This window comes from Chiloscyllium punctatum, chromosome 36 (genome assembly GCF_047496795.1).
Source record: "Chiloscyllium punctatum isolate Juve2018m chromosome 36, sChiPun1.3, whole genome shotgun sequence".
Taxonomy (NCBI): domain Eukaryota; kingdom Metazoa; phylum Chordata; class Chondrichthyes; order Orectolobiformes; family Hemiscylliidae; genus Chiloscyllium; species Chiloscyllium punctatum.
Genome location: NC_092774.1, coordinates 30,532,645 through 30,553,493, shown reverse-complemented (window position 1 = coordinate 30,553,493; position 20,849 = coordinate 30,532,645). Strand labels below are relative to the sequence as shown.

General features: G+C 46.4%; 3 non-coding genes across 3 annotated transcripts; all 3 read left to right on the top strand.

Moving 5' to 3' along the window:
• The first annotated feature begins 10,820 nt into the window (after window positions 1–10,820).
• trnan-guu (transfer RNA asparagine (anticodon GUU)) lies at window positions 10,821–10,894 on the top strand. Its single transcript has one exon. It is a non-coding gene; the product is annotated as a tRNA-Asn (tRNA).
• A 3,264-nt stretch (window positions 10,895–14,158) lies between these two features.
• trnan-guu (transfer RNA asparagine (anticodon GUU)) lies at window positions 14,159–14,232 on the top strand. Its single transcript has one exon. It is a non-coding gene; the product is annotated as a tRNA-Asn (tRNA).
• A 3,264-nt stretch (window positions 14,233–17,496) lies between these two features.
• trnan-guu (transfer RNA asparagine (anticodon GUU)) lies at window positions 17,497–17,570 on the top strand. The gene has a single exon. It is a non-coding gene; the product is annotated as a tRNA-Asn (tRNA).
• Window positions 17,571–20,849: the final 3,279 nt, after the last annotated feature.

Genomic DNA, 20,849 nt, shown 5'->3' with positions numbered 1-20,849 from the left:
GTGCCTCGAGCCCTCTTTGATCTCTGTATCAAACCCTTCTAATGATAGAGAGAGAATGGATGGTGATGGCGACCTGGGGTGGGGGTGGGGAAGGGAAGCGTGAGAAATGGCTGACCTTTAACATTGAGAATAGCTAAAATGATGTATTCAGAAACATCAGTAATGTCTGAAAGCACATTCAAATGTTTAAAAAAAAGCTGCAGACATCTTTCTGAAACTTGCATTGAAATCTGCGCAGTTAGGCCACAATTGAGGACAGCCGGTAAGCTTGGAATGGCCTATTCCTAGTCTTGTGAATTGGTTCAGAATATGTAGAAATACAGTCATAGACTTGCAGAGATCAGAAACAAACCTTTCGGTCCACGCCGACAACATTTCCTACATTACCCTCGTGATCCATTTGCCAGCATTTGGCCCATATCTCTCTCAGCCCTTCCTATTCATACCTCCATCCAGATGCCTTTTAAATGTTGTAATTCTACCAGCCTCGACCACTGCCTCTGGCAGCTTATTCCAAACGCATGCCACGCTCTGTGTGAAAAAGTTCCCCCGTTCAGTCCCTTTTAAACCTTTTCCCTCTCAGCCTAAACACCTCTAGTTTTGGACACCCTCTACTCTGGGGAATAGATATACAAACGTTGAGCTGCCAGACAAAATCATAGAGTCACAGAGATGTCCAGCATGGAAACAGACCCTTTAGTCTAACTCATCCATGCCGACCAGATATCACAACCCAATCTAGTCCCACCTACCAGCACCCAAATATATCCTTCCAAACCCTTCCTATTCATAGAGCCATCCAAAAGCCTCTTAAATGTGGCAATTGTACCAGCCTCCACCGTTTCCTCTGACAGCTCATTCCATACACGTACCACCCTCTGCGTGATTCAGTTGCTCCTTCAGTCTCATTTCTATCTTTCCCCTCTCACCCTAAACCTATGCCCTCTCGTTCTGGACTCCCCGAACCCAGAGAAAAACCTTTGCCTATTTATTCTATCCATGCCCCTCATAATTTTGTAAACCTCTATAAGGTCACCCCTCAGTCTCTGATGCGCCAGGGAAAACAGCCCCAGCCTGTTCAGCCTCTCCCTCTCGCTCAGATCCTCCAACCCTCAACATCCTTGTAAATCTTTTCTGAACCCTTTCAAGTTTCACGACATCTTTCCAATTGGAAGGAGACCAGAATTGCACGCAATATTCCAACAGCGGCCGAACCAATGTCCTGTACAGCCGCAACATGACCGCCCAAATGCTGTACTCAATACACTGACCAATAAAGGAAAGCATACCAAACGCCTTCTTCACTATCCTATCTACCTGCGACTCCAATGTTCAGGAGCTATGAACCTGCACTCCAAGGTCTCTTTGTTCAGCAACACTCCCTAGGAGCTTATGATTAATTGTAGAAGTCCTGCTAAGATTTGCTTTCCCAAAATGCAGCACCTCACATTTATCTGAATTAAACTCCATCTGCCACTTCTCAGCTCCTTGGCCCATCTGGTCCAGATCCTGTTGCAATCTGAGGTAACCCTCTTTGCTGTCCACAACAGCTCCAATTTTGGTGTCATCTGAAAACTTACTAACAGTCCCTTTTATGGTCGCATCCAAATCATTTACGTAAATGACAAAAAGTAGAGGGCCTAGCACTGATCCTTGTGGCACTCCACTGGTCACAGGCCTCCAGCCGGAAAAACTGCCCTCCACCACCACCCTCTGCCTTCTACCTTTGAGCCAGTTCTGTATCCAAATGGCTAGTTCTCCCTGAGATCTAACCTTGCTAATCAATCTCCCATGGGGAACCTTGTCGAACGCCTTACTGAAGTCCATATAGATCACATCTACTGCTCTGCCCTCATCAATCTTCTTTGTTACTTCTTCAAAAAACTCAATCAAGTTTCTGAGACATGAATTCTAATGCACAAAGCTATGTTGACTATCCCGAATCAGTCCTAGCCTTTCCAAATACATGTACATCCTGCCCCTCAGGATTCCCTCCAACAACTTGGCCACCACCGTGGTCAGGCTCACCGGTCTATGGTTCCCTGTACTGTCTTTACCGCCCTTCTTAAACAGTGGCACCACATTTGCCAACCTCCAGTCTTCCGGCACCTCACCTGTGACTATTGATGATACAAATAACTCAGCAAGAGGCCCAGCAATCACTTCTCTAGCTTCCCACAGAGTTCTTGGTTACACCTGATCAGGTCCTGGGGATTTATCCATCTATAACCGTTTCAAGACATCCAGCACTTCTTCCTCTGTAATCTGAAATTTTTGCAAGGTGTCACCATCTATTTCCCTTCAGTCTATATCTTCCATATCCTTGTCCACAGTAAATACTGATGCAAAGTATTCATTTAGTATGTCCCCCATTTTCTGTGGCTCCACACAAAGACCGCCTTTCTGATCTTTGACGGGCCCTATTCTCTGAGTAGAAAGTGAGGACTGCAAATACTGGAGATCAGAGCTGAAATTGTGTTGCTGGAAAGGCGCAGCAGGTCAGGAAGCATCCAAGGAACAGGAGAATCGACGTTTCGGGCATAAGCCCTTCTTCAGGATGCACAGTTGGGCCACAACCAAGGACAGGCTGTAAGAGTGAATGAGTGAATAAAAGACAAGTCCCACCTCGCCCATGAGGAGAAAGTGAGAAATGCAGATGCCGGAGATCAGAGTCGAGAGTGTTGTGTTGAAAAAGCACAGCAGGTCAGGCAGCATCCAAGGAGCAGGGGAGTCAACGTTTCAGACATCAGCCCTTCACCTTGCCCTCTCTAGTGTGTGTTGTGAAACTGCTTAACTGCTTAATAATTTCTAGTGGCCGAGCAGAGGCTAATAACAAGTTTGGAACACACGAGAATGAATTCAGCTGAAACCTTGGATTCATGTCTCACTACAGGAGAACCAGCTCCACAATACACACAAACCCTATCTCTCTCTCTGAATCTGTCTCTCTCTCTCTCTATTCTCTCTCATACACACACACACACACACACACACACACACACACACAAGTCCTCACACGGTCGTGCAGACCCTCTCTGATCGACAGGGGTCTCTCTCAGACACACATGGATACACCCCTCACACTCTCATCCATGCACACACCTTCTCACACAATTATACACCATTACACGCACACTTTACCCAGCATGCACACACACACAGACACACTCAGACGCTCTGTCTCATGAATGCACTCACACATAGAAGTCTTTGGGGTGAATTGCATTTGCAGGATTGTATGTTTGGAAATAGAAAAAGTCTGACTCAAGACTGTGATACAGAACGACTCTAAACTCACAGCTTTCATGCGTTATCTGAACTCAGGTGTCACCTCCCTTTATAAAACATTAAGTTACCTGGAGAATATTACTAAAAAGAAGTTCTGGGATTTACAGATTAATGAACCGAAATCTGGAACCTATTTTAAAAGATGAAAGACTTAACAGGTTTCTTCAATGTATTAGTGGGTGTGGACCCACTGGTGGGTCAGCAGTGCAGCTGACTGAGTGAACCCCCTTCCGTACATGGGGCACGTGAATGGCTTCTCTCACTTGTGGACCCACTCGTGCGTCTCCATTTGGCTGATCCGAATGAAGCCCTTCCTACACACCGAGCAGGTGAATGGCCTCTCCCCGCTGTGATTACGTCTGTGGGTTTCCAACACGGATGGGGAAGGGAATCCTTTCCCTCAGTCCCCACATTTCCACAGTTTCCCATTGGGGGAGTTTTCCTTGTGTTGGTCTGGGTTTGAAATTACAATCAGAACGGGGACATAGTCTATCCCCACTGTCAGGGATGAGACTTTGATACCCCCAAGCTGAGTAAATGGTGTAAAGCACTTTTCACAGTCAGCGCACTGAATCTCCCTCACTCGGTGTCTCAGTATTCTTCCTGCCGCACCAGTGTCCAAAATCTCTCAAGCAAACAAAAGCAACCATGTCTTCTTGATTGGAATGGCTGCTGATATTGAAGTCCCAATGAATCAAGCGGCTCTGTCAGAAGTTGATGTATCATTTGTTTTCAGATTTCTTTCGGCACGTCTTCCTGCAAAAAAAAGTCACAAAATAAGTGGTCATTGTCAGTACACTTAAACGAACATAACATAGGTGACAGTTCCTGTAGTTTGCCAGATGCCTGCTTATCACATAATACCCAGCACACAGAAACCTGAAATCCCTCATGCAGCCAGATAGGCTTAGGTGTGTTTAGAGGAAAACTTCATTCAAATATAATCTAATCTTAAACTAAATACGTGTACATATATATATATCAATATGCCAATCCTGTCAATGCGGATCAGTTCCAAGCGAAACTACACATTTAATTGTGAACATGAGGAAAAAAGCAATCATTTTCCAGGGTGCAAACTGCATACGTGCTAAACTGAAGGAATACACAAGGAAAAGACCTAAAAGAGAGATAGAAAGTATTTGAGCACCTTTGCAGAATCTGCTCCCTCTCTGGATTCTCTCCAGTTGCTTCAAGTAAACCTCCCTGGGGGTCAGGCAGCCCTGCATCGGGAAGCACTGGGATGGTCAACTACGACCAGTTTACATGGAGAACACATCTCCACATTAAACAGCCTCGAGGCAAATTTCCCTTCCTTCCACAAAGTTCAAGACCCCTCAAAGCGAAATTCCCCAGGTAAGTTTGGAAGAATTTCTTCCAGGTGTTCACTAATCATTTCTATGAGCACTTTGTTAAAGTTTGAATATAGCGAGTTTTGAAAATTAGTGATTCTGAGCGAAATCACAGTTCGAAAAACAGAATGTGGGAATTTAGACAGAGTTTATTTTTGCACATCGACGATATGTCTGCACAACAGCATATGACACGACAGCAGTGAAGATCTTCTGACCTCATTCTCAAACGTGCCTGCCACACGCTAGATGAAAAGCTGAATACTTCTGTGGAAAAACTGCCGAGCAATGCAAGAGAATGGCACAACGCGTGCGTGTTGGAACCAGAACCCAAAGGAGAGACCATTCTCTCCTATTCATTCAACGTCGTCTTTAGCAGCTTTCCCGTATAATGGCGCTCTGTTCTGCACCTTGCCTCCGCTTCCCAAAAAAGCTTCGACATAAATATTTCACAATGATATACTGGCCCAATGTGTACAGTTAAGGTGACAACCTCTGAGTGGTCTCCTGTTCTCTGTATCCTATGTTGAGGAGGGCAATGCTTGTCACTGGCTATTCTGGTGTCAGAGAAAAGTTTCGAAACAGTGGAGGGAGTCCGATTCCTGGGGACGGGACAAACAGCAGCAGGGAGACAGAATGAGAAGCAGCTGTTCTGGAAACTCTTTGTCACTTGCAATTCTTAGAGCAATGTCAAATGTATTTCACACTAAGCAAGTCTCAGCGAGCTCAAGAGGAGTGTGGTGGATGAGGAATGAATCGCTGTTTGGCTTGTTGGTCTAGGGGCATGATCCCAGGTAGAGTCTTTAACAGTGCAGACTTGTGTGCGGTCCTGGATTCACATCCCAGACGAGGCTGCGTCGCTTAACTTGATTTGGGCAAAAATGCCCCATTAATTTTCTCAAAAAGCACCTTCGTGAAACGAGGTTGGGCTGCCTGGAGTACGAATGAGGCAGAAAACAGGGAAGTGAAATGGTTGGAGATCGCGTTGAACAGGTTGACGTGAGTGGTGCGGTGTTTGTGGAATGTCAGCAATAAAGGTAAATTGAAATATTGGGCCAGCTCTCCTCGGAGAACCGAAGTTTTCCATGTCAGTAGGGGCCGAGAAACAGGAAATAATGCTGTGACAATGCTCCCATGCCTGAAATGATCTATAGTGATTCGGCAGAGATTTAAAGTCACGAGGACGAGCGAATGCAGTAGACGAGGTAGCAGCAAATGTGCAGGTAAAGAGCTGCTTCACCTGGAAGGATATCCAGGAGGGAGCAGGTAAATTGTGCTTCTGAGTGAAATCACGGTTCGTAAAAACAGAATGTGGCAATTTAGACAGAGTTAATATTTGTTCGTCGCCGATATGTCTGCCGGTGCGCGATGGGAGCATAACCCAGAAGGGAAACCATCTTCCCTATTCACTCAATGTCGAGTTCAGCAGCTTTCCCGTATAACGGCGCACTGTTGTGCACCTCGCCTTCTCATCTGCTTCCCAATAAACTTCGACGTAAATATTGATACACAGGCCCAGTATGCAGAGTTGAGATGCCACACCCGTGGAGGTCTGCGGGGTCTTCTCCTGTTCTCTGTACCCGATGTTGAGGAGGGCAATACTTGTCACTGGTCACTCCGGTGTCAGAGAAAAGTTTAGACAGAAAACGGGTTAATCTTCTGGCAGTAGAGAGGGCCCGGTTCCTGGGGACGGGCAAACGGCAGCAGAGAGACGGAATTAGAAGCAGCTGTTCATACAGTCATAGAGATGTACAGCATGGAAACAGACCCTTCGGTCCAACCCGTCCATGCCGACCAGATATCCCACCCCAATCTAGTCCCACCTGCCAGCACCCGGCCCATATACCTCCAAACCCTTCCTATTCATATATCCATCCAAACGCTTCTGAAATGTTGCAATTGTACCAGTCTCCGCCACTTTCTCTGGCAGCTCATTCCATACACGCACCACCCTCTGCGTGAAAAGGTTGCCCCTTAGATCTCTTTTATATCTTTCTCCTCTCACCCTAAACCTATGCCCTCTAGTTCTTGACTCCCCGACCCCAGGGAAAAGGCTTTGCCTATTTATCCTATCCATGCCCCTCATAATTTTATAAACCTCCATAAAGTCACCCTTCAACCTCCGACGTTCCAGAGAAAACAGCTCCAGCCTGTTCAATGTCAACTGGACTTTCCTCTGAGCAAGACTCAGCTGGTTCAAGAGGTAGGGTGGGGGCAGGGGCGCCAGCGCGCTAGTCGTGTGGCTCGTTGGTGTCGGGGTGTGATTTTTGCTTTGGGTATTCATTGACGCAGGCGTTCGAGAGATCCCGGGTTCAAATCCCGGAGGAGCCCGCGTTTCATGACTTGTGCGAAAGTGCTGTTTAATTTCCTCAAAAAGCACCTTCGTAAAACGAGGTTGGGCTCCCTGGAGAACCAATGGGACAGAAAGCAGCGAAGTGAAATGATTGGAGATAGCGTTGAAGAGGTTGACGTGAGTGGTGCAGTGTTTGAGGGATGTCAGCGATGAGGGTCGATTGGAAATTTGGGAGAGCTCTCTTCGGAGTACAGAAGTTTGAAATCTGGCCCGATTGAAGCTTTTCAAGTCATGCAAAGTCTAGACAGAGAAAGTAATGTCGTCAAAATGTTCCCACGTCTGAAAGGATCGACAACGATTCGGCAGAGTTTAAAAGTCATGAGGAAAAGAAACAAAAGTGGCATTACGAAGAACGCGTTTGTAAGGGGAGTGGTTGGGGTCAGTAAATCCCAAACTGACAAAGAGGCAGATTCATTATACGCAAACGGCAAGACTTGGCCAAACGACGGAGTCAACGGACTCCTTTCGTGATTTGAAACGTAAGGAGTCGACGTTACGGAGCCATTCGAGATTCAAACATGCAACTTTCGGATCTCGAGTCAGACGCGCTACCGTTGCGCCACAAGCTCACTCATGCCCGGATGCTGAAGCTGTGCGCTTTTAATGGGGTCAGGAAAATGTTCCCCAAACGGAAATCTTCTCCACAAAGGGGTTTCTGAATTGAATGAATGTCTCACGTAAGGGACTGCGTCTGCTGAGAAGCCGAGACCAAAAGAGAAACTCGGTAGGTTTGACAGTACCTGTCAGAGAAAACAAAATTCTGAAATGTTGTCGCTGATTCTCTTTCCACAGACGTTGCCTGACCTTCTCAGTTTCTCCTGCAATTTCTAGTTTTGTTTTTTACTGAAAGTTCATTTCATCTTTTGGGATGAAACAACTGCAGTCGCCGTATGCAGATATATAACCCTTTCGAATCACTGTGACGTGATTGGAGTCAAACAAACTCTGCGATGATGCACTCTTTCTCAGCTCCACAGGCAGACAGACAAGGGGAAGGAAGCTGTCAGTGTGGTTCTGTATTCGTGGGCTGAGTGGTTAATGCGATGGACTTGAAATCCATTGCGGCTTCCCAACGCAGGTGTGAACCCTGCCGAGTACAAAATGAGAAGTGTCGTCGAAAAGAAAGGGAGTTTGCTCTCCGGCCTATTCTTTAAGATTCAAATCAGTGGAGGGGGAAAAATATTTCACTCAAATTGGGACTGATGGGAATCTGCAACCCACTGCCTGTTCGGGTGGAACAAGCAGATACCCTCAGAGCTTCTTTGGAGGCTATGAGCAAAGTGTTTGGAAATGAGACTAGAAGAGTGAGGGGCTTGAAATCGTGATCGAAATGAAGCAGGTACCTGTGGACAAAGGCGTTTCCTTTGCCAGTGAAAGATACTGCTTCACAAATTTGGGCCTGTGGAAGGGAATCAGTGACGGTGATTATCTTTGGTTGTTCACCTTGTGAATGTTCCCATTGCTGCGCATGTCCGTGTTGGCGTCAGAACTCTGCAGCATGGTGGCGTTGGATGCGAACAGGGACTGGCGCACCAAACTCCACCTACCTGTTTGAAATGCAGCTCACAGCTTGTTCACACACCCCAATTAATCTTTCTCATTGTCCTGAAGCCGGCATACGGTTTTAATTCCCGATCTGCGGGAATGAGAATCCTTACACTGTCTCGCGTCAGTAAATGTCCCTGAGAACATCTGAGTCAACTCACAGCGCAGTCAGATGAGGGGAAGCTGAAATAGCCCCACACGCTGTTTACAGGCACATTTTATTCTCCCCAACTCAACGCCTCAACCACTGCGGCTCCTGGGAGTGGAAAAGAAACAATCACCAAAACCCCGTCTAAGCTCTGTGAATCTTCAGAAAATCAGCAAACATTCATCCCTTCGGATTTTCTATCCTAGGCTGACAGCGATGGGTTTTGTCACTCTTTTGTAGGACATTGCAAGTAGATGTTTTGCAGAAAAACACCACAATGCCATCTGATTAATCAGGACCTGGATGTTTTCGGTCTTTGAATGTCAGTGTTGTGCTGCAGAACTTTGTTGTTGCCAATTTCTGATACTTATCTTCCCAGTTCCCTGTATCACTTGTCGAAAATGTTTAATTTGTGTCTTGTAATCCTTTCACTGTCTGCTAATGAGGATAGTGTTTCCATGTTTTACCTAAATTATCTTGACCTTGCATACCTCAAGCCTGAAGCTAATTTCACGAGAAAACCTCTCCAGTTCAAAAGCCAACTGTTAATGATGGCTCTGTTCCTTGTCACGTGTCCAATTTCAGATCGATGTTGTTAATGTCCCTTATACTCCTTCGGATCCAGGTTTCGCTCACAGGGCTAGAACAGAACTGTTACCAAATACATTGACCAATCTACGTTCATCCTATCGATTGTATTAGCATCATCAACACTTCTCATCAAAATAACTCGAGAGACTTTCATCACAATATTCTGTGAACAGTTCTACATTAGCTTTGCTGAATGAACCCCAAATTTCTTGAAGTGGCTCCTTATTTTCGGCCCTGATTATTAATCTCTCTACGCATGGGAATGGATCCTTCCCAGCCGCTCTATCTCTCATCAATGTGTGTAGTTCAATTCGATCTCCCATCAGCCTCCTCTGTCCTGATCAAATCCAGGGGAACAGGAAACGTTGGGACTATGGCGCGGACAGGACAAGCCCAATACTCACCTTTCCTGTTAGAACTATTCCATGAGAAAGTTTAGACCTCAACTTTGGGCGTGTAGTTGTGGCCGAACACTTAAGGTGTTGGCGTAGAGATCATTTGGGGCTCCCCGCCCAGGGTGTTAACCTGCTGGCTATGCTTTCTTCGCTGGCGATTTTAAATAACTTCCTGTTGGTTGCATTATCGCTCAATCTTCACAAAACCCGTCTCAATAAAGACCCGTTTTCTCATGTCTGGGAATTGATTGCCATGCAGGAAACTCGGGTTCTGAACAAACAACGTATCAGACTCACAACGTCAGCTCTGTTTACCTTTCCACAGATGCTGCTCGACCCGTTGGCTTTCTGCAGTATTCTCTGTGTTTATTAGGCACAAGTGCTGCTTTTCATTCAAGAACTTCAATCCCTGTCCTCTGGTAACTGACTCTGGTCAGTGGCAATTGGTTCTTCTGATCATTAATCTGCCCATTCCCAACGCTTCTTCTCCCATCATTACCAACAGCCCCAGGAAATCTCCAGTTATCCTTGTTTGCTCCAAAGCGAACATTCTCAACATTGGGAATGTCTCCCCAAAATGGAAATTCCTCATCCCTGGACATGAGACAAGGCGTACAATTGGGAAGAGATTTTGGCAAAATATTGTCAGTTAGGAAATGGAAAAATGTTCAAATGTTCATGAAGCAAAACAGAAATCCCAGTCTCCACCTTTGTGAACCTTTAAAAACACTTTGGGAAGCGGATTTAGAGGAGAATGAAAGATGACCTGTCCGACAGTCCAGACACCGTCCCCTTGTTGAAGAGGCCGGGAGGTTGATTCTGATGTTCTCGGCACACGAACTGATCTGAGACATTGAAAGAATTGTCGTTCGTGTACATCAGGAATTCAAACCCCTTCTCGCCTCCGAGCCAATGAGAGAACTCGGGAACAGGCAAAACACTGAAAGGCTCGAAGGGCGACGGCCCCGGAGTAAGAAAGCTAGTTCCTCGTGACATGGATGTGTCTGCAGACAGCCCCCGGTATCTCCAGAATGCATCTCCCAGGCTTGATTATGGAAAAGTTAAACTGATAGACGACAATTGTAATTCTTGGCGGGGAGGCTGAATTATAAAATCACTAAGCGATGGTGCCGCCCCCATCTGCACCTGTCTCTGTGGCGCAATTGGTCAGCGCGTTCGGCTGTTAATCGAAAGGTTGGTGGTTCGAGCCCACCCAGGGGCGGTGTGTTCGCTGCTCTCCTTTGGCTTCGAAGCTGTGCGCTTTTAATGGGGTCAGGAGAATGTTCCCCAAACGGAAATCTTCTCCACACAGGGGGGTTGCGAGTTGACTTCATGTCTTACCTAAGGGACTGCATCTGCTGAGAAGACGAGACCCAAACAGAAAATCAACAGGTTTGACAGTACCTGTCGGAGCAAACAAAATTCTGAAATGTTGCCTCTGATTCTCTTTCCACAGATGTTGCCTGCCCTGCTGAGTTCCTCCTGCAATTTCTCACTGAAAGTTCATTTCATCTTTTCGGGAGAAACACCGAAATATCTGCAAACACCATGTGCAGATATTTAACCCTTTCGAATCACTGCGAAGTGATTGGAGTCAAACAAACTCTGCGATGATTCACTCTTTCTCAGCTCCACAGGCAGACAGACCTGGGAAGTCAAACTGTCAGTGTGGTACTGAATCGTGGGCCGAGTGGTTGATGCGATGGACTTGAAATCCATTGCGGCTTCCCCACGCAGGTGTGAACCCTGCCGAGTACAAAATGAGAAGTGTCGTCGAAAAGAAAGGGAGTTTGCTCCCCCGCTTCTTCTTTAAGATTCAAATCAGTGGAGGGGGAAAAACATTTCACTCAAATTGGGACTGGTGGGAATCTGCAACCCACTGCCTGTTCGGGTGGAACAAGCAGATACCCTCAGAGCTTCTTTGGAGGCTATGAGCAAAGTGTTTGGAAATGAGACTAGAAGAGTGAGGGGCTTGAAATCGTGATCGAAATGAAGCAGGTACCTGTGGACAAAGGCGTTTCCTTTGCCAGTGAAAGATACTGCTTCACAAAGTTGGGCCTGTGGAAGGGAATCAGTGACGGTGATTATATTTGGTTGTTCACCTTGTGAATGTTCCCATTGCTGCGCATGTCCGTGTTAACGTCAGAACTCTGCAGCATGGTGGCGTTGGATGCGCACAGGGACTGGCGCACGAAACTCCACCTACCTGTTTGAAATGCAGCTCACAGCTTCTTCACACACCCCAATTAATCTTTCTCATTGTCCTGAAGCCGGCATACGGTTTGAATTCCCGATCTGCGGGAATGAGAATCCTTACACTGTCTCGCGTCAGTAAATGTCCCTGAGAACATCTGAGTCAACTCACAGCGCAGTCAGATGAGGGGAAGCTGAAATCGCCCCACACGCTGTTTACGGGCACATCTTATTCTCCCCAACTCAACGCCTCAACCACTGCGGCTCCTGGGAGTGGAAAAGAAACAATCACCAAAACCCCTTCTAAGCTCTGTGAATCTTCAGAAAATCAGCAAACGATCATCCCTTCGGATTTTCTATCCTAGGCTGACAGCGATGGGTTTTGTCACTCTTTTGTAGGACATTGCAAGTAGATGTTTTGCAGAATAGCACCACAATGCCATCTGATTAATCAGGACCTGGATGTTTTCGGTCTTTGAATGTCAGTGTTGTGCTGCAGAACTTTGTTGTTGCCAGTTTCTAATACTTATCTTCCCAGTCCCCTGTATCACTTGTCGAAAATGTTTAATTTGTGTCTTGTAATCCTTTCACTGTCTGCTAATGAGGATAGTGTTTCCATGTTTTACCTAAATTATCTTGACCTTGCATACCTCAAGCCTCAAGCTAATTTCACGAGAAACCCTCTCCAGTTCAAAAGCCAACTGTTAATGATGGCTCTGTTCCTTGTCACGTGTCCAATTTCAGATCGATGTTGTTAATGTCCCTTATACTCCTTCGGATCCAGGTTTCGCTCACAGGGCTAGAACAGAACTGTTACCAAATACATTGACCAATCTACGTTCATCCTATCGATTGTATTAGCATCATCAACACTTCTCATCAAAATAACTCGAGAGACTTTCATCACAATTTTCTGTGAACAGTTCTACATTAGCTTTGCTGAATGAACCCCAAATTTCTTGAAGTGGCTCCTTATTTTCGGCCCTGATTATTAATCTCTCTACGCATGGGAATGGATCCTTCCCTCCCGCTCTATCTCTCATCAATGTGTGTAGTTCAATTCGATCTCCCATCAGCCTCCTCTGTCCTGATCAAATCCAGGGGAACAGGAAACGTTGGGGCTATGGCGCGGACAGGACAAGCCCAATACTCACCTTTCCTGTTAGAACTATTCCATGAGAAAGTTTAGACCTCAACTTTGGGCGTGTAGTTGTGGCCGAACACTTAAGGTGTTGGCGTAGAGATCATTTGGGTCTCCCCGCCCAGGGTGGTAACCTGCTGACTATGCTTTCTTCGCTGGCGATTTTAAATAACTTCCTGTTGGTTGCATTATCGCTCAATCTTCACAAAACCCGTCTCAATAAAGACCCGTTTTCTCATGTCTGGGAATTGATTGCCATGCAGGAAACTCGGGTTCTGAACAAACAACGTATCAGACTCACAACGTCAGCTCTGTTTACCTTTCCACAGATGCTGCTCGACCTGTTGGCTTTCTGCAGTATTCTCTGTGTTTATTAGGCACAAGTGCTGCTTTTCATTCAAGAACTTCAATCCCTGTCCTCTGGTAACTGACTCTGGTCAGTGGCAATTGGTTCTTCTGATCATTAATCTGCCCATTCCCACCGCTTCTTCTACCATCATTACCAACAGCCCCAGGAAATCTCCAGTTATCCTTGTTTGCTCCAAAGCGAACATTCTCAACATTGGGAATGTCTCCCCAAAATGGAAATTCCTCATCCCTGGACATGAGACAAGGCGTACAATTGGGAAGAGATTTTGGCAAAATATTGTCAGTTAGGAAATGGAAAAATGTTCAAATGTTCATGAAGCAAAACAGAAATCCCAGTCTCCAGCTTTGTGAACCTTTAGAAACACTTTGGGAAGCGGATTTGGAGGAGAATGAAAGACGACCTGTCCGATAGTCCAGACACCGTCCCCTTGTTGAAGAGGCCGGGAGGTTGATTCTGATGTTCTCGGCACACGAACTGATCTGAGACATTGAAAGAATTGTCGTTCGTGTACATCAGGAATCCAAACCCCTTCTCGCCTCCGAGCCAATGAGAGTACTCGGGAACAGGCAAAACACTGGAAGGCTCGAAGGGCGACGGCCCCGGAGTAAGAAAGCTAGTTCCTCGTGACATGGATGTGTCTGCAGACAGCCCCCGGTATCTCCAGAATGCATCTCCCAGGCTTGATTATGGAAAAGTTAAACTGATAGACGACAATTGTAATTCTTGGCGGGGAGGCTGAATTATAAAATCACTAAGCGATGGTGCCGCCCCCACCTGCGCCTGTCTCTGTGGCGCAATTGGTCAGCGCGTTTGGCTGTTAACTGAAAGGTTGGTGGTTCGAACCCACCCAGGGGCGGTGTGTTCGCTGCTCTCCTTTGGCTTCGAAGCTGTGCGCTTTTAATGGGGTCAGGAGAATGTTCCCCAAACGGAGATCTTCTCCACACAGGGGGGTTGCGAGTTGACTCCATGTCTTACCTAAGGGACTGCGTATGCTGAGAAGACGAGACCCAAACAGAAAATCAACAGGTTTGACAGTACCTGTCGGAGCAAACAAAATTCTGACATGTTGCCTCTGATTCTCTTTCCACAGATGTTGCCTGCCCTGCTGAGTTCCTCCTGCAATTTCTCACTGAAAGTTCATTTCATCTTTTCGGGAGAAACACCGAAATATCTGCAAACACCATGTGCAGATAATTAACCCTTTCGAATCACTGCGAAGTGATTGGAGTCAAACAAACTCTGCGATGATTCACTCTTTCTCAGCTCCACAGGCAGACAGACCTGGGAAGTCAAACTGTCAGTGTGGTACTGAATCGTGGGCCGAGTGGTTGATGCGATGGACTTGAAATCCATTGCGGCTTCCCCACGCAGGTGTGAACCCTGCCGAGTACAAAATGAGAAGTGTCGTCGAAAAGAAAGGGAGTTTGCTCCCCCGCTTCTTCTTTAAGATTCAAATCAGTGGAGGGGGAAAAACATTTCACTCAAATTGGGACTGGTGGGAATCTGCAACCCACTGCCTGTTCGGGTGGAACAAGCAGATACCCTCAGAGCTTCTTTGGAGGCTATGAGCAAAGTGTTTGGAAATGAGACTAGAAGAGTGAGGGGCTTGAAATCGTGATCGAAATGAAGCAGGTACCTGTGGACAAAGGCGTTTCCTTTGCCAGTGAAAGATACTGCTTCACAAAGTTGGGCCTGTGGAAGGGAATCAGTGACGGTGATTATATTTGGTTGTTCACCTTGTGAATGTTCCCATTGCTGCGCATGTCCGTGTTAACGTCAGAACTCTGCAGCATGGTGGCGTTGGATGCGCACAGGGACTGGCGCACCAAACTCCACCTACCTGTTTGAAATGCAGCTCACAGCTTCTTCACACACCCCAATTAATCTTTCTCATTGTCCTGAAGCCGGCATACGGTTTGAATTCCCGATCTGCGGGAATGAGAATCCTTACACTGTCTCGCGTCAGTAAATGTCCCTGAGAACATCTGAGTCAACTCACAGCGCTGTCAGATGAGGGGAAGCTGAAATCGCCCCACACGCTGTTTACGGGCACATCTTATTCTCCCCAACTCAACGCCTCAACCACTGCGGCTCCTGGGAGTGGAAAAGAAACAATCACCAAAACCCCTTCTAAGCTCTGTGAATCTTCAGAAAATCAGCAAACGATCATCCCTTCGGATTTTCTATCCTAGGCTGACAGCGATGGGTTTTGTCACTCTTTTGTAGGACATTGCAAGTAGATGTTTTGCAGAATAGCACCACAATGCCATCTGATTAATCAGGACCTGGATGTTTTCGGTCTTTGAATGTCAGTGTTGTGCTGCAGAACTTTGTTGTTGCCAGTTTCTAATACTTATCTTCCCAGTCCCCTGTATCACTTGTCGAAAATGTTTAATTTGTGTCTTGTAATCCTTTCACTGTCTGCTAATGAGGATAGTGTTTCCATGTTTTACCTAAATTATCTTGACCTTGCATACCTCAAGCCTCAAGCTAATTTCACGAGAAACCCTCTCCAGTTCAAAAGCCAACTGTTAATGATGGCTCTGTTCCTTGTCACGTGTCCAATTTCAGATCGATGTTGTTAATGTCCCTTATACTCCTTCGGATCCAGGTTTCGCTCACAGGGCTAGAACAGAACTGTTACCAAATACATTGACCAATCTACGTTCATCCTATCGATTGTATTAGCATCATCAACACTTCTCATCAAAATAACTCGAGAGACTTTCATCACAATTTTCTGTGAACAGTTCTACATTAGCTTTGCTGAATGAACCCCAAATTTCTTGAAGTGGCTCCTTATTTTCGGCCCTGATTATTAATCTCTCTACGCATGGGAATGGATCCTTCCCAGCCGCTCTATCTCTCATCAATGTGTGTAGTTCAATTCGATCTCCCATCAGCCTCCTCTGTCCTGATCAAATCCAGGGGAACAGGAAACGTTGGGGCTATGGCGCGGACAGGACAAGCCCAATACTCACCTTTCCTGTTAGAACTATTCCATGAGAAAGTTTAGACCTCAACTTTGGGCGTGTAGTTGTGGCCGAACACTTAAGGTGTTGGCGTAGAGATCATTTGGGTCTCCCCGCCCAGGGTGGTAACCTGCTGACTATGCTTTCTTCGCTGGCGATTTTAAATAACTTCCTGTTGGTTGCATTATCGCTCAATCTTCACAAAACCCGTCTCAATAAAGACCCGTTTTCTCATGTCTGGGAATTGATTGCCATGCAGGAAACTCGGGTTCTGAACAAACAACGTATCAGACTCACAACGTCAGCTCTGTTTACCTTTCCACAGATGCTGCTCGACCTGTTGGCTTTCTGCAGTATTCTCTGTGTTTATTAGGCACAAGTGCTGCTTTTCATTCAAGAACTTCAATCCCTGTCCTCTGGTAACTGACTCTGGTCAGTGGCAATTGGTTCTTCTGATCATTAATCTGCCCATTCCCACCGCTTCTTCTACCATCATTACCAACAGCCCCAGGAAATCTCCAGTTATCCTTGTTTGCTCCAAAGCGAACATTCTCAACATTGGGAATGTCTCCCCAAAATGGAAATTCCTCATCCCTGGACATGAGACAAGGCGTACAATTGGGAAGAGATTTTGGCAAAATATTGTCAGTTAGGAAATGGAAAAATGTTCAAATGTTCATGAAGCAAAACAGAAATCCCAGTCTCCAGCTTTGTGAACCTTTAGAAACACTTTGGGAAGCGGATTTGGAGGAGAATGAAAGACGACCTGTCCGATAGTCCAGACACCGTCCCCTTGTTGAAGAGGCCGGGAGGTTGATTCTGATGTTCTCGGCACACGAACTGATCTGAGACATTGAAAGAATTGTCGTTCGTGTACATCAGGAATCCAAACCCCTTCTCGCCTCCGAGCCAATGAGAGTACTCGGGAACAGGCAAAACACTGGAAGGCTCGAAGGGCGACGGCCCCGGAGTAAGAAAGCTAGTTCCTCGTGACATGGATGTGTCTGCAGACAGCCCCCGGTATCTCCAGAATGCATCTCCCAGGCTTGATTATGGAAAAGTTAAACTGATAGACGACAATTGTAATTCTTGGCGGGGAGGCTGAATTATAAAATCACTAAGCGATGGTGCCGCCCCCACCTGCGCCTGTCTCTGTGGCGCAATTGGTCAGCGCGTTTGGCTGTTAACCGAAAGGTTGGTGGTTCGAACCCACCCAGGGGCGGTGTGTTCGCTGCTCTCCTTTGGCTTCGAAGCTGTGCGCTTTTAATGGGGTCAGGAGAATGTTCCCCAAACGGAGATCTTCTCCACACAGGGGGGTTGCGAGTTGACTCCATGTCTTACCTAAGGGACTGCGTATGCTGAGAAGACGAGACCCAAACAGAAAATCAACAGGTTTGACAGTACCTGTCGGAGCAAACAAAATTCTGACATGTTGCCTCTGATTCTCTTTCCACAGATGTTGCCTGCCCTGCTGAGTTCCTCCTGCAATTTCTCACTGAAAGTTCATTTCATCTTTTCGGGAGAAACACCGAAATATCTGCAAACACCATGTGCAGATAATTAACCCTTTCGAATCACTGCGAAGTGATTGGAGTCAAACAAACTCTGCGATGATTCACTCTTTCTCAGCTCCACAGGCAGACAGACCTGGGAAGTCAAACTGTCAGTGTGGTACTGAATCGTGGGCCGAGTGGTTGATGCGATGGACTTGAAATCCATTGCGGCTTCCCCACGCAGGTGTGAACCCTGCCGAGTACAAAATGAGAAGTGTCGTCGAAAAGAAAGGGAGTTTGCTCCCCCGCTTCTTCTTTAAGATTCAAATCAGTGGAGGGGGAAAAACATTTCACTCAAATTGGGACTGGTGGGAATCTGCAACCCACTGCCTGTTCGGGTGGAACAAGCAGATACCCTCAGAGCTTCTTTGGAGGCTATGAGCAAAGTGTTTGGAAATGAGACTAGAAGAGTGAGGGGCTTGAAATCGTGATCGAAATGAAGCAGGTACCTGTGGACAAAGGCGTTTCCTTTGCCAGTGAAAGATACTGCTTCACAAAGTTGGGCCTGTGGAAGGGAATCAGTGACGGTGATTATATTTGGTTGTTCACCTTGTGAATGTTCCCATTGCTGCGCATGTCCGTGTTGGCGTCAGAACTCTGCAGCATGGTGGCGTTGGATGCGCACAGGGACTGGCGCACCAAACTCCACCTACCTGTTTGAAATGCAGCTCACAGCTTCTTCACACACCCCAATTAATCTTTCTCATTGTCCTGAAGCCGGCGTACGGTTTGAATTCCCGATCTGCGGGAATGAGAATCCTTACACTGTCTCGCGTCAGTAAATGTCCCTGAGAACATCTGAGTCAACTCACAGCGCAGTCAGATGAGGGGAAGCTGAAATAGCCCCACACGCTGTTTACGGGCACATCTTATTCTCCCCAACTCAACGCCTCAACCACTGCGGCTCCTGGGAGTGGAAAAGAAACAATCACCAAAACCCCGTCTAAGCTCTGTGAATCTTCAGAAAATCAGCAAACGTTCATCCCTTCGGATTTTCTATCCTAGGCTGACAGCGATGGGTTTTGTCACTCTTTTGTAGGACATTGCAAGTAGATGTTTTGCAGAAAAGCACCACAATGCCATCTGATTAATCAGGACCTGGATGTTTTCGGTCTTTGAATGTCAGTGTTGTGCTGCAGAACTTTGTTGTTGCCAGTTTCTAATACTTATCTTCCCAGTCCCCTGTATCACTTGTCGAAAATGTTTAATTTGTGTCTTGTAATCCTTTCACTGTCTGCTAATGAGGATAGCGTTTCCGTGTTTCACTAAATTATCTTGAGCTTGCATACCTCAAGCCTCAAGCTAATTTCACGAGAAACCTTCTCCAGTTCAAAAGCCAACTGTTAATGATGGCTCTGTTTCTTGTCACGTGTCCAATTTCAGATCGATGTTGTTAATGTCCCTTCTACTCCTTCAGATCCAGGTTTCGCTCACAGGGCTAGAACAGAACTGTCACCAAATACATTGACCAATCTACGTTCATCCTATCGATTGTATTAGCATCATCAACACTTCTCATCAAAATAACTCGAGAGACTTTCATCACAATATTCTGTGAACAGTTCTACATTAGCTTTGCTGAATGAACCCCAAATTTCTTGGAGTGGCTCCTTATTTTCGGTCCTGATTATTAATCTCTCTACGCATCGGAATGGATCCTTCCCCCCCGCTCTATCTCTCATCAATGTGTTTAGTTCAATTCGATCTCCCATCAGCCTCCTCTGTCCTGATCAAATCCAGGGGAACAGGAAACGTTGGGACTATGGCGCGGACAGGACAAGCCCAATACTCACCTTTCCTGTTAGAACTATTCCATGAGAAAGTTTAGACCTCTACTTTGGGTATGTAGTTGTGGCCGAAGAGTTAAGGTGTTGGTGTAGAGATCATTTGGGGCTCCCCGCCCAGGGTGTTAACCTGCTGGCTATGCTTTCTTCGCTGGCGATTTTTAATAACTTCCTGTTGGTTGCATTATCGCTCAAACTTCACAAAACCCGTCTCAATAAAGACCCGTTTTCTCATGTCTGGGAATTGATTGCCATGCAGGAAACTCGGGTTCTGAACAAACAACGTATCAGACTCACAACGTCAGCTCTGTTTACCTTTCCACAGATACTGCTCGACCCGTTGGCTTTCTGCAGTATTCTCTGTGTTTATGAGGCACAAGTGCTGCTTTTCATTCAAGAACTTCAATCCCTGTCCTCTGGTAACTGACTCTGGTCAGTGGCAATTGGTTCTTCTGATCATTAATCTGCCCATTCCCACCGCGTCTTCTCCCATCATGACCAACAGCCCCAGGAAACCTCCAGTTATCCTTCTTTGCTCCAAAGCAAACATTCTCCACCTTGGGAATGTCTCCCCAAAATGGAAATTCCTCATCCCTGGACATGAGGCAAGGCGTACAATTGGAAGAGATTTTGGCAAAATATTGTCAGTTAGGAAATGGAAAAATGTTCAAATGTTCATGAAGCAAAACAGAAATCCCAGTCTCCAGCTTTGTGAACCTTTAGAAACACTTTGGGAAGCGGATTTAGAGGAGAATGAAAGATGACCGGTCCGATTGAGCAGAGACAGTCCAGACACAGTCCCCTTGTTGAAGAGGCCGGGAGGTTGACTCTGATGTTCTCGGCACATGAACTGATCTGAGACATTGAGAGAATTGTTGTTACTGCACATCAGGAATTCAAACCCCTTCTCCCCTGCGAGCCAAGGAGAGAACTCGGGAACAGGCAAACCACTGAAAGGCTGGAAGGGCACCGGCCCCGGAGTAAGAAAGCTAGTTCCTCGTGACATGGATGTGTCTGCAGAATGTCCCCGGTATCTCCACAACACATCTCCCAGGCTTGATTATGGAAAAGTAAAACTGATAGACGACAATTGTAATTCTCGGCGGGGGGCTGAATTATAAAATCACTACGCGATGGCGCAGGCCACAGCAGCGCCTGTCTCTG